The sequence below is a fragment of the Sapajus apella genome, unplaced genomic scaffold, assembly GCF_009761245.1.
Source record: "Sapajus apella isolate SASKATOON/1434 unplaced genomic scaffold, GSC_monkey_1.0 scaffold2, whole genome shotgun sequence".
Classification (NCBI taxonomy): Eukaryota; Metazoa; Chordata; class Mammalia; order Primates; family Cebidae; genus Sapajus; species Sapajus apella.
Window position 1 is genome coordinate 68,314,253 of NW_022436942.1, and position 12,575 is coordinate 68,326,827.

At 39.7% G+C, this 12,575-nt stretch overlaps 1 protein-coding gene across 5 annotated transcripts in view; it reads left to right on the top strand.

Annotated features, from left to right (window-relative positions):
* The window catches only part of IFT81 (intraflagellar transport 81), a 93,242-nt gene that overhangs the window by 57,315 nt on the left and 23,352 nt on the right, over positions 1–12,575 (top strand). The gene's annotated exons all lie outside the window — the stretch shown is intronic.

A 12,575-nucleotide genomic window follows, 5' to 3' on the forward strand; every position in this document is an offset into this window, starting at 1 on the left:
AAAATACCAAATGCTAGTCAGGGATGGTGGCACTCACCTGTAATTCCAGCTACTTGGGAGGCTGAGACAGGAGAATCTCTTGAACCTGGGAGGTGAAGGTTGTAGTGAGCCAAGATCATGCCATTGCACTCCAGCCTAGGCAACAGAGCAAGTGACATCCTCTCTCAAAACAATAACAACAAAAATAAATGAGGTCTTGTTATGTTACCCAGGCTGGTCTTAAACTTCTGGCCTCAAGCAACCCTCCTGCCTTGGTTTCCTGAAGTTCTCTCTCTCTCTTTTTGAGACAGTCTTACTCTGTTGCCCAGGCTGGAATGCAGTGATGCAATCTCGGCTCACTGCAACTTCCACCTCCCAGGTTTAAGCAATTCTCCTGCCTCAGCCTCCCAAGTAGCTGGGACTAAAGGCACACGCCACCAAGCCCGGCTAAGTTTTGTATTTTTGGTAGAGATGGAGTTTTGCCATGTTGGCCAGGCTGGCCTCGATCTCCTGACTTCAGGTGATCTGCCTGCCTCAGCCTTCCATAGTGCTGGGATTACAGGCATGGGGCACAGTGCCCAGCCAGCAGGGAATAGCTCTTATTTACCGTCATTTACTTAGTACCAGGTACTTGGTAAAGTACAGAAAATGAATTAAAGTTTGTTATCTAATGTAGTTCTATTTTTTTCCATCAGAAAAGTGGTAATATTAAAAATGTCCTGGCACTTCTTAGTAGGCCTCAGTTAATAAGAATTAATTATATGCAGCTCTTCATCCTAACCATAGCTACTATTTCATTATGAGAAACTTAAATTTGCCATTTAACCTGGTAGCCTCCTGCTACCTCTTTTGGTATAATTTTTTGCTGTTTCATAGGCAGCAATCTAAGCTTGAAGACTTTCTCTCTCTTACCGGAAGGACAAAGAATAGAACATGTGCCTCTTGTAGTAGTGCCAGTAGCTACTGATTTTACCATCTTAGTCACCTGATTTCTCTGAATCTCCGCTTTCATAATTTGAAAAAGCAAACAAAAAATCAGTCCCAATGATACACAGTACTAGTACCCTTCCCAGAGCAGTCATTCAGATGAGTGCATGCCTTTAGGATATGAATTTTTTTATAGCAACAAATGAACCTCTGGTTAAGGTTCCATTGGCACTTCATGCAATGAAAGATCACCCCTGGTTTATGGTGTATGATAGTCCATTGTGTTTTTCCCCTTGCCATTACAAGAAGCTCAGCTGTTTTGCAGTTATAGCTACTTTTAAAATATGCTTGGTCAAGTAATATTTATAAGCAGCTTTAGAAAGGGCCAGCCAATTTATTCTACAGCTACCAACAGAAATCCTAGAGCTAAATTGGAAAGATTATGAAATCTTCTTTAAATACTTCAAAGAGAAGCACAGTGAAGATAGGGGAATCCTGGCAAGATGTGCTGCAGCTGTCAGGTCCTGAAAAATTAGGAATCAAATTTTGACACTTGTAATTGAATCATCCACCCATCTAAGTGAGCCCAGGCAAACCTGTGATATTTTTAGAAGCTTTCAAATCACATTGTACTCTTTAGAGTTCATAGCAGGACCTGAGGCCCCTAAAATTTCTCAGGAGATAGAACAAAACAGAATTAAATAAATTTGGCTCAATTCACTGTAATAGAAGTGTAGTGTATTATGCATGCAGTCTAGGTGATGCCAACTTTTAACCCCAAATTTTAAAACTTTTCATGGATTTTTTTTTTTCTGAAGAATTAATGCTTGGACAGCAGTTGAAGCGCTCATTAGAGATAGTAACAGCTGTGTAGTGGTGATTTGATTTATAATAGAAGCACAGAGACCTTGGATGGTGTGATTAACTGTGTTCCACAGATGGATTTTCCTGTGTCACAAATTTCATTTAATACAGATTTTTGCCGACATATATCTTATTGATTATTACAGACTTTCTTAAAAGAATGAGTAGTAAACTAGCCACTACCATGTGTAGATAATTACATTGCTTATGCTTGACTTGGTGAGATTTTCTAATTTACAGTTGGAAATGTTCCACTAACAGGTTAGAAAAGGTTAGAATATTATTTATGTGTATTTATATGGCACTAGTTATGATGGGTAATTTAAAAAGACTGTCCATTTAGCAGATAACAAAGGCTGCTTTGAAACGTTTTCTCTTGCCTTAAAACAAAAGGCAACTCTGAGACCAGACTTCAGGGATTCCAGATAATTTATTGGAGCATGACACGATGGCCTTTTCAGGTTTTCTTCAAGTCTGAAGTTCTGTCTCTAGAGCACAAGACACTGACAAATGAGCAGAAAGACTATGGCCTTTGTGCATATTCATGCCACTCCTAAGCAGTTGGTGCTATCTCATCTCATGCCTAATTCCCTTGGGCCTATTCTTGTAGTTTTCTATGCTTATAAATCATTTGATGAAATAACTGTCAAAGATGTAATCAGAAAATGGAAAATAGCATGGATGTTGGACTAACAGGATTTGAGGACAAAAGTGTTCATTCTAATTATTTTTTCTAACTTACTGAACTTTGATAAGTAGTGTTAATTTATCTATAGGTTTCCTAGTGCTTTTTTACTTTAAAAAATGGCTCTGGCCAGGTGCAGTGGCTTACACCTGTAATCCCAGCACTTTGGGAGGCTGAGGTGGGAGGATCACCTAAGGTCAGGCATTCTACACCAGCCCATCCAACATGGTGAAACCCCATCTCCACTAAAAATACAAAAATTAGCCGGGCATGGTGGTGTCCCTGTAATCCCAACTACTTAGGGAGGCTGAGGCCACAGAATCGCTTGAGCCTGGGAGGTGGAGGTTGCAGTGAGCCGAGATTGTGCAATTGCACTCCAGCCTGGGTGATGAGAGTAAGACTTCGTTTCTAAAAAAAAAAAAAACAACAAAAAAAAAACGCTCTATGGTGCTTAAACAATATAAAGTACTTATTATAAGATAGTCTTGTCAAGTCTTCACAGCTAATTACTTTGAAATTATTTTCATGCCAGATATTGAGGGAGAAAGTTTGCAGCAGGAGCAGCAATTCTTTTTTCACATAAATATCTAGAATGATGCCTAGAATCCAATAATTCTTTTGAGTTCCTGATAAGCTTGAAAAGCATTTACAAATGGTTATGTTCTTAGAGAAATAAACTGCCTATCCATTACAAAAGCTAGCCCAGATTCTGATCATTACTCTTAAACGTTGTAAAACATATTTAATAGACAAAAAGAAAAAGAACATCTGTCAATTTCCACTTTGATCACAGGGAGCCGAGTCTTTAAAACTGGTCCTGAAGCCAGAAGCTAGCACTATAAAGCATTAGTCCATTACAAAAACCAAATGCACACAGAGATAAAGATTAGAGTTTCACACAATTGAGTACTGTCTCAGCACCTGCTAGCATAAACTGTAAAGTATTAATCTTATTTGATCTCAGCATCTAAAATGATGGCTGCTCTTTCATAGAAGACTAATTTAGATTACAAATGTATATAGGTACAAATGATTAGTAATAGCTGCTATAATGGGCTTTTCTGCCCAGTGGCAAGCTTTGTAGTTCACTTTACTGACAAATTGGTTTGAGTTACTTGTTGTAATACACTATGGGAAGCTTTTTCTTAGTGTTCTAAGGATTTGTTGTTTACCTCCTATGCCTTTAAAAAATTATTTTTTTCCTTTATAGCTAAAGATGACTGACTGGGAGTTCTTTATAATATCTTGCCCAGCTACTGCAAAGGCTGAGTGGATTCATATCTTAGCACAGCCACAATATTTGTGGCACATGCATGTACCAGGGCATACCCCATTTAGGAAGCTCTGCTCTGGAGCATTGCTACTCAAAGTGTGGTCTGAAAACTAGTTTCAGTCCACAAACTATTAGTTTCTTCTAATCTGCAGCCATATAAATTGAGAGGAAACATTTAGAAACCCTTATAGTCACTTGACAAACCTCAGTATTTTCATTATTTTACAGAAGTATCTAATGCACAAATATTTAGAAATTTTTTTAAAACCTGGTCCTTTATCCTTAACAGATAGTTTGAGAAATGCTGCTACTCATAGAAGTGGAGTTGGTGAGCCATAGAGTATGTACAATGTCTACTTCAGTAGACATGCCAAGTTGTTTTCCAGACTGTTCCTCTAAATTATATATCTCCCTCCTATTTCCTCCACATCATCACCAACACTTGGTATTGAAAGACTTTTTATTTTTGTCAATTGGGTAAGTATGAAAATAGTATCTCATTGTTGTTTTAATTTTTATTACTACCTTGATGTCTCACTAAGGTTGAGCATCTTTTAATTTTTTTGTTTGTTTGTTTTGAGATGGAGTTTCACTTTTGTTGCCCAGGCTGGAGTGCAATGGCACAATCTTGGCTCACTGCAACCTCTGCCTCCCAGGTTCAAGCAATTCTCCTGCCTCAGCCTCCCAAGTAGTTGGGATTACAGGTGCCCACCACTATGCCCAGCTAATTTTTTAAAATTTATTTTTAGTAGAGATGGGATTTCACCATGTTAGCCAGGCTGGTCTTGAACTTCTGACCTCAGGTGATCCACCCGCCTCAGCCTCCCAAAGTGCTGGGATTACAGGCAGGAGCCACTGCGCCAGCATAGATACAGGCTGGATCCTTTGTTGGTTTAATATGTTGCAATATGTCCTCCCAATTTGTGACTTATAGTTGTAATCTCTTAATACATATTTTGATGAACAAAAGTTCTTAATTTTAGTCCAGTTTATCGTCTGTTTTTCAGATTGTGCATTTTTTGTGTGTCTTAAGAAATTCTGTAGCTGGGTGCAGTGGCATGTGCCTGTAGTCCCAGATACCCAGGAGAATTACATGAGCCCAGTAGTTGGAGTCGAGTCTGGGCAACATGATACCCTGTCTCTAAAAGAAAAAGGAAAAAAAGAGAAATTGTTTCCTATCTTAAGATCATAATTATACTTTCCCATATTCTAAAAAATAGTTAATTTTTGTATTTCACATTTGAAAGTCTGTAGTCACTTGGAATTGATGTTTACGTTATGAAGTAAGGAGTCCATCAGCTGAAAAGTCCATTCTTTTTCCTTGGATCTGCAGGGATAACTATCAAAAACAGAGTTTTCTAGATGTGTGGCTTGTGCTTGCTCTCTTGTTCCTTTGGTTAGTTTGTTTATCTATGTGGCTGTACTTTACTCTCATAAAATCTACAGCTTTATAGCAAATAGTGATAATCTGCTTAGTGCCATTCACCCTGTCCCCACCTTATACTTCTTTAGGGAGTACCTTGGCTATTCTTGTCTTTTGCACTTGCGTATAAATCTTGGAATCAGTTTATCAAGTTCTGCTCAAAAACCTGTTGGAATTTTTTTTTATCAGAATTGCGTTGAATTTGAATGTCAAATTATGTCAAATGTGGTCAATTTGAGAAGAACTGGCATGTGTATGTTATTGAATTCTCCAATCCATGAATATGATAGCTCTTCATTTGTCAGATGGTCTTTCAGGAAAGTTATGACTTTCTCTGTTTTATACAACTTTTGTTGGCTTTATTCTCAGGCTTACTTTTTTATATATAATTGTAAAATTAAATTTTTACCGTTGTTTGGCCGGACACAGTGGCTCGCACCTGTAATCCCGGCACTTTGGGAAGCTGAAGTGGATGGATCACCTGAGGTTGGGAGTTCGAGTCCAACCTAGCCAACATGGTGAAACCCTGTCTTTACTAAAAATATAAAAATTAGCTGGGCATGGTGATACACAACTGTAATCCCAGCTACTTGGGAGGCTGAGGCAGGAGAATTGCTTCAACTCATAGGGGTGGAGATTGTAGTGAACCGAGATTGTACCACTGCACTCCAGCCTAGGCAAGAGAGCAAGACTCTGTCTCAAAAAAAACACAAACAAATAAAAACACTAATGTTTGCATATAGAAATGTGATTGATTTTTGCTATTGACTTTGTAATTAATAAACTTGCTAAATTCTCATATTGTAATTTACCTTTAAATTTAAATTTTTTTCCATAAAGATTATAGTATTAAACATAAATAATGAGAATTTTATTTCTTTCCAAGCCTTATAACTTTTATTTATTTTTCTTCCCCTACTACATTGGCTAGTTCTTCAGTACAAAAATGGATAGACGTGTACATATACATGTGTGTACGTATATTTGCACTTACAATGGATCTGTAACTATTTCTGTATCTATCTGTGTACATTATTGTACAACTGTGTGTTCTAACTAATACCCTGCACCTTGGGGTTCTTTCTAGCTTTCTCCTTTGTTTGTTTTCAGATATCTTCTCTGGAATTGAGAAATTTGGCTCCCTTTTTCTATATTGCATTTATTTATTTGCTCAACCAATTAACTTGCTTGCTTGCTCAATTTAAACAATCGATCAACTACTCTGGCTTTTTTATCTACACACCAATTCTGTGTCCCTGTCCCACCAACCACATTTTCACCCTCTGTGTTTGTGTTCTCCATGGCTCCTCACTCACCCCTCTGTGTCCTCAGCTGCCAGGCCTGCTAGCCCATGTTTCTGTGTGGTTCCTCAGCCACTGACCCCATCATTCCATGTCTTCGGCCATTCAGCCTATTGATCTGTACCTCCATTAAATTCCCTACTGTTCTGTGTCCGTAGTCACCAACCTCCTGGTCCATACTTCTAATATAGCTTCCCAAGCTCCCTCACTTCCCAGTATCCACAACCTCTGCACCCTGTAACCCGCCATGCCTCTATGCAGCTCCCAGCCTTACTGGCACCTCCATGAGGCTCTATCTACTGCCCACCTCCCCAGCCACCATTTTGACCCCTGTGAACCAGGAATGGAAGGGAAGAGGAGATCAGTTTTTATTCTTATTCTCGTCTGAGTGTACAGCAGAGTTTACCAGAGGCTTCACAAGTGATGAGCTCATTGCTGTGCCAGCTAATGGAATGAGTACTTGTGTTTTATAAGACTGAAGATTCAGCTTCAATATGTTCATCAGTTTTGGTTTTTGTATTATATTGAATATTTAGAAATAACCTAAAATCCAAATGATAATTAGAATAAACTATCAATGGAAGAAAAAACATTGATAACATGTTTTCTTTTTTCTAATTAATTCTGGAATAGTAGAGACCTTAGAATGCTTTAATGGCCACCTATTGCTTAATTCTATGGAACGTAATTAATCTGACCCAGACTACTGTTACCTTATGTATTATATATAAAGAATGTCACATAATAACCAATCAGCATAGAGCACGCTCAGTAATTTGTAGGTTTGTTCTTTCATCAAAAACATTTATAGCTTTCAGCTTTTAAAACTAGTTGAGCACAGCAAGATAGAGAAGGGGAAAATTGGCCTCCATATTACAGAGCATAACAGATGAACAGGGTTGATTTCATTTTGGGCACTTTGCCCAGGACACTTTTAATAGCATATATAGTCACTCTAGGAATTCTGAATCTGTGGTTATGTCAGGCTTACACATTTATTCTTAAAAAGAAAAATTTGCAGGTTGTTAGACTCCAGGTATATTAGTATGATTTAAATTTTTATATTTATTTGTTTATTTTTGGAGACAGAGTTTCACTCCTGTTGCTCAGGCTGGAGTGCAATGGCACGATCTCAGCTCACTGTAACCTCCGCCTCCTGGGTTCAAGCTATTCTCCTGCCTCAGCCTCCCAAGTAGCTGGGATTACAGGCATGTGCCACCATGCCTGGCTAATTTTTTGTATTTTTAATAGAGTTGGGATTTCTCCATGTTGGTCAGACTGGTCTTGATCTCCCAACCTCAGATGATCCACCCACCTTGACCTCCCAAAGGGCTGGGATTACAGGCATGAGCCACTGCAACCAGCTTAAATTTTTAATTTTTAAAGAAGTTTCTGTAATGCAATCATTGAAAATTTGTGGTGGGAAGGATGCATTCCTCAGTATTAAAACTAACTTAATCATGTATAGAAAAATATTTTGAACTTTCTTCTTCCAAACCATAGTGTGTTCCTGAGTTCTTTCAAAGTTTTGTTTGTTTGCTTTTTGTGAGGCAGAATCTCACTGTTGCCCAGGCTGGAGTGCAGTGGCACAATCTCTGCTCTCTGCAATCTCTGCCTCTTGGGTTCAAGTGATTCTTGTGCCTTAGCCTCCTGAGTAGCTGGAATTGCAGGCACGCACCACCATGCCTGGCTAATTTTTTGTATTTTTAGTAGAGATGGGATTTCACCATGTTGCCTAGGCTGGCCTCAAACTCCTGAGCTCAGGCAATCTGCCCCACCTCAACCTCTCAAAGTGCTAGGATTACAGGCATGAGCCACTAGTGGTGCCTGGCCAGTTCTTTCAAAGCTTAAGTCACATTTTAAAAGATGTCTAAACTAGGAATTGGAAGTTTATTTTTATGTGAATAATTTTTAATTTTAGTATTTTAAAGGAATTTTTGTATACTCAGGAATCAAGTGTTTTAGAGAAAAAATTTTAGAAATGCTATACTTTGTATTTTACTACTTTATAATTTAGAATTATTGATATTAGAATTTGCTTTAAAGTTGGAAGGAAAGGCTGGGCTCAGTGGCTCATGCCTGTAACCCTAGCACTTTGAGAGGCCAAGACAGGCGAATCACCTGAGGTCAGGAGTTCAAGACCAGCCTGGCCAATATGGTGAAACCCTGTCTCTACTAAAAATACAAAAATTAGCTGGGCATGGTGGCACGTGCCTGTAATCCCAGCTACTCAGGATGCTGAGGCAGGAGAATTGCTGGAACCTGGGAGGCAGTGGGTGCAATGAGCCAAGATTACGTTGCTGCACTCCAGCCTGGGTGACAGAGGGAGACTATCTCAAAGAAAAATTTTAAAATGGAAGGGCAGGGCACGGTGGCTTACGCTGTAATCCTAGTACTTTGGGAGCCTGAGGCAGGTGGATCACAAGATCAGGGGTTCAAACCAGCCTGGCCGACATGGTGAAACCCCATCTCTACTAAAAATACAAAAATTAGCCAGGTGTGGTGGCTCATGCCTGTAATCCCAGCTACTCAGGAGGCTGAGGCAGGAGAATCGTTTGAACCCAGGAGGTGGAGGTTGCAGTGAGCCTAGATTGCACCACTGCACTCCAGTCTGGGTGACAGAACGAGACTCCATCTCAAAAGAAAAAAAATTGGAAGGAAAAATTCCAATATGGGCCCAGCACAGTGGCTCATGCCTGTAATCCCTGCACTTTGGAAGGCCAAGGTGGGTGGATCACCTGAGGTTAGGAGTTTGAGACCAGCCTGGCCAACATGGTGAAACCCCATCTCTACTAAAAATACAAAAATTAGCCTGAAGTGGTGGCAGGTACCTATAAACCCAGCTACTTGAGAGGCTGAGGCAGGAGAATCTCTTGAACCCAGGAGGCAGAGGTTGCAGTGAGTGGAGATTGCACCACTGCATTCCAGCCTTTGTGACAAGGGCAAGACTCCATCTAAAAAAAAAAAAAGAAAAGAAAAGCTGAGCAGGGCGGCATGTGCCAGTAGTCCCAGCTACTCAGGAGGCTGAGGCTAGAGGATCACTTGAGTCCACGAGCTCTGGGCTGTAGTACGCTATGTTGATGGGGTGTTGGTTCTAAGTTCAGCATCAATATGATGACCTCCCAGGAGTGGAGGACCACCAGGTTGCCTAAGGAGGGGTGAACCAGCCCAGGTCGGAAATGGAGCAGGTCAGAACTTCCATGCTGATCAGTAGTGGGATCGTGCCTGTGAATAGCCACTGCACTCCAGCCTAGGTGAAAAAGAAAGACCCTGTCTCTAAAAAAAAAAAAAAAAAAAAAGGAAAAAAGAAAAGAAGAATACCAATATAATAGAGCTTGTGTTGGATTAGCGGCTTTGAGTGAATTTTTCCTTTTTTCTGTTTTCCAAAATTTCAACAATATGTTCATTACTTTTATTACTTATAAAATTATTTGTTAACTATCCCCCAAAATTAGCATTAAGATGCACTGGGCATTAAAAAGGCTAAGATTCTTAAAGAATTATCCCACATTAGGTAATATGGAAACTTCCCTTTGTTGTGGAGTGATCTGTTTAAATATGGTAGGCCAAGTTCTTACTATAGACATTTTCTTTGCAATGTATCTAATAAAAGATTATTAGAGCAGAGAAAATTATTTTATGTTTTTGATAAAGGGTCTCACTTTGTCACCCAGGCCAGAGTAAAGTGGTGTGATTATAGCTCACCGCAGCCTTGACCTCCTGGGCTCCTCCCACCTCAGCCTCTCAAGTAGCTGGGACCACAGGCACAGGCCACCACATCCTGCTAATTTTCTGATTTTTTTGTAGAGATGTAGTCTCGCCATGTTGCCTAGGCTGATCTTGAATTCCTAGACTCAAGCAGTCCCCCACCTCGGCCTCCCAAAGTGCTGGGATTATAGGCATGAGCTACCTTGCGCAGTCAGAATTTTTTATATAGTATAAAAATCTGATAATTACTAGTACTCTTAATCTATAAGAGGAAGTGATTTTTTTTTAAGTATTCTGTTTCAGAAATAGAAATTTCTGACATTTGCTTCTGGAGTTTGTTTCTCACATTGAGGAATACTGTACAGTCATGCATTGCTTAATGACAAGGATGCATTTAGAGAAATGCATTGTTAGGCAGTTTTGCTGTTGTGTGAACATGATACAGCCTACCACACAACTAGGCTGTGTGCCATAGCCTATTGCTCCTAGGCTACAAACCTGTGCAGCATGTTACTATACTAAATACTGTAGGCAACTGAAACAGAGTGGTAGGTATTTGTGTATCTAAACGTATCTAAAACTAGAAAAGGTACAGTAAAAGTATGATGTTACAGGCTGGGCACAGTGGCTGACGCCTGTAATCCCAGCACTTTGGAAAGCAGAGGCGGGTGGATCACTTGAGGCCAAGAGTTCAAGACCAGCCAGGCCAACATGGTGAAACCCCGTCTCTACTAAAATTACAAAAAATTAGTCAGACATGGTGGCAGGTGTCTGTAATCCCAGGTACTCAGGAAGTTGAGATAGGAGAACTGCGTGAACCTGGGAGGTGGAGATTGCGGTGAGCCAAGATCATACCATTGCACTTCAGCCTCGGCGACAGAGTGAGACTCTGTCTCAAAAATATATATATACATGGTATTGTAATCTTATAAGACCGCCATCGGATATGCAGTCCATCATTGACCAAAACATTGTTATACAGCACATGATTATACTTTCACCTTGAGTCTGCACCACAGGACCTTTGCACATGCCATTCCCTCCTCCTAGAATGCAGTTCCTTGCCTCTTCTTTCTTTCTCTAACACACACCTACTTCTTCGGTCTTGGCTTATATATACCTTATTCCAAGAAGCTTGCCATATCTCACCTCTTCTACTTCCCAACCCCCGCATTTCTGTCTTCGTCCTTACCCAGGTTAAACTCCTGTTACTTAATTGCAGGGCCTATTCAGTTCTTGTAGTGTTTGCCATCATTTTAAACTTCAGTTCAATATTTGTTTTCCCTACTACTCCTTAAGCTTGATGAGGGCAGGACCTGTGAGTGTCTTGTTCTAAGCAACTCTATACATTGTATCCTCTGTGTCTGACACAGTGCCTAAAACATAATTGATAACAAATAACACTTACCAAATTAATTCCTTTATTTGTTTGTTTGTTTGTTTGTTTATTGAGACTGAGTCTCGCTCTGTTGTCCAGGCTGGAGTGCAGTGGTATGATCTCAGCCCACTGTAACCTCTGCCTCTGGATTCAAGCGATTCTCCTGCCTCAGCCTCCTGAGTAGCTGGGAGTACAGGTGAGCAGTATCATACTTGGCTAAATTTTGTATTGTTAGTAGAGACAGGGTTTCACCATGTTGGCCAGGCTGGTTTCGAACTCCTGACCTCAAGTGATCCAACCGCCTGGGTCTTCCAAAGTGCAGGGATTATAGGCATGAGCCACCACATCCAGCCTTGAATTCCTTTAAATATTATTCTTACTTTGTTTGTTCTTCCAAACTCTAGTTGGTATTACTTAATAATGGGGTCTTTCCATTGGAGTTTTAACTTTTTTTCATTATTAGTTATAATTTTGATATCATGAGTAGATAAATAGATAAATTAAATAACTGAGTTTTCACTAACTTGGGATGTTCTTAGCTTTTTAACATTTGGGATGGGTACCATTTCAGTGTCTCAGATGCTTGATAGCAATATATAGTCACAGTACATTTCTTAAGTGATAAATAGTAGCTGCAAACATTGATGGTTCTGTTTGGCTATATTAATCCCAGCAGTTCGATGGACTGCTACCAAAATAGTACAGTACATGAGATAAGTCACGATAAAACTACAACCAGAATTGTGGTCATTATTTCCTACTTTTTCTTCTTCTTTTTAAACCTTTTTAATTTTATAAGGTTGTGTTTCTATTTTCCTAATCCTTATTTGTAAAGTCTAAAATGAATAGCTTTTATATAAGGATTTAGAATATTTAAGGCTAGGCACAGTGACTCATGCCTGTAATCCTAGCACTTTGGGAGGGCAAGGAGGGTGGATCACTTGAGCCCAGGAGTTCAAAACCAGCCTGGGAAACATAGTGAAACTCTATCTTTACAAAAATGCAAAAATTAGCCTGGTACCACCTGTGGTCTTCCT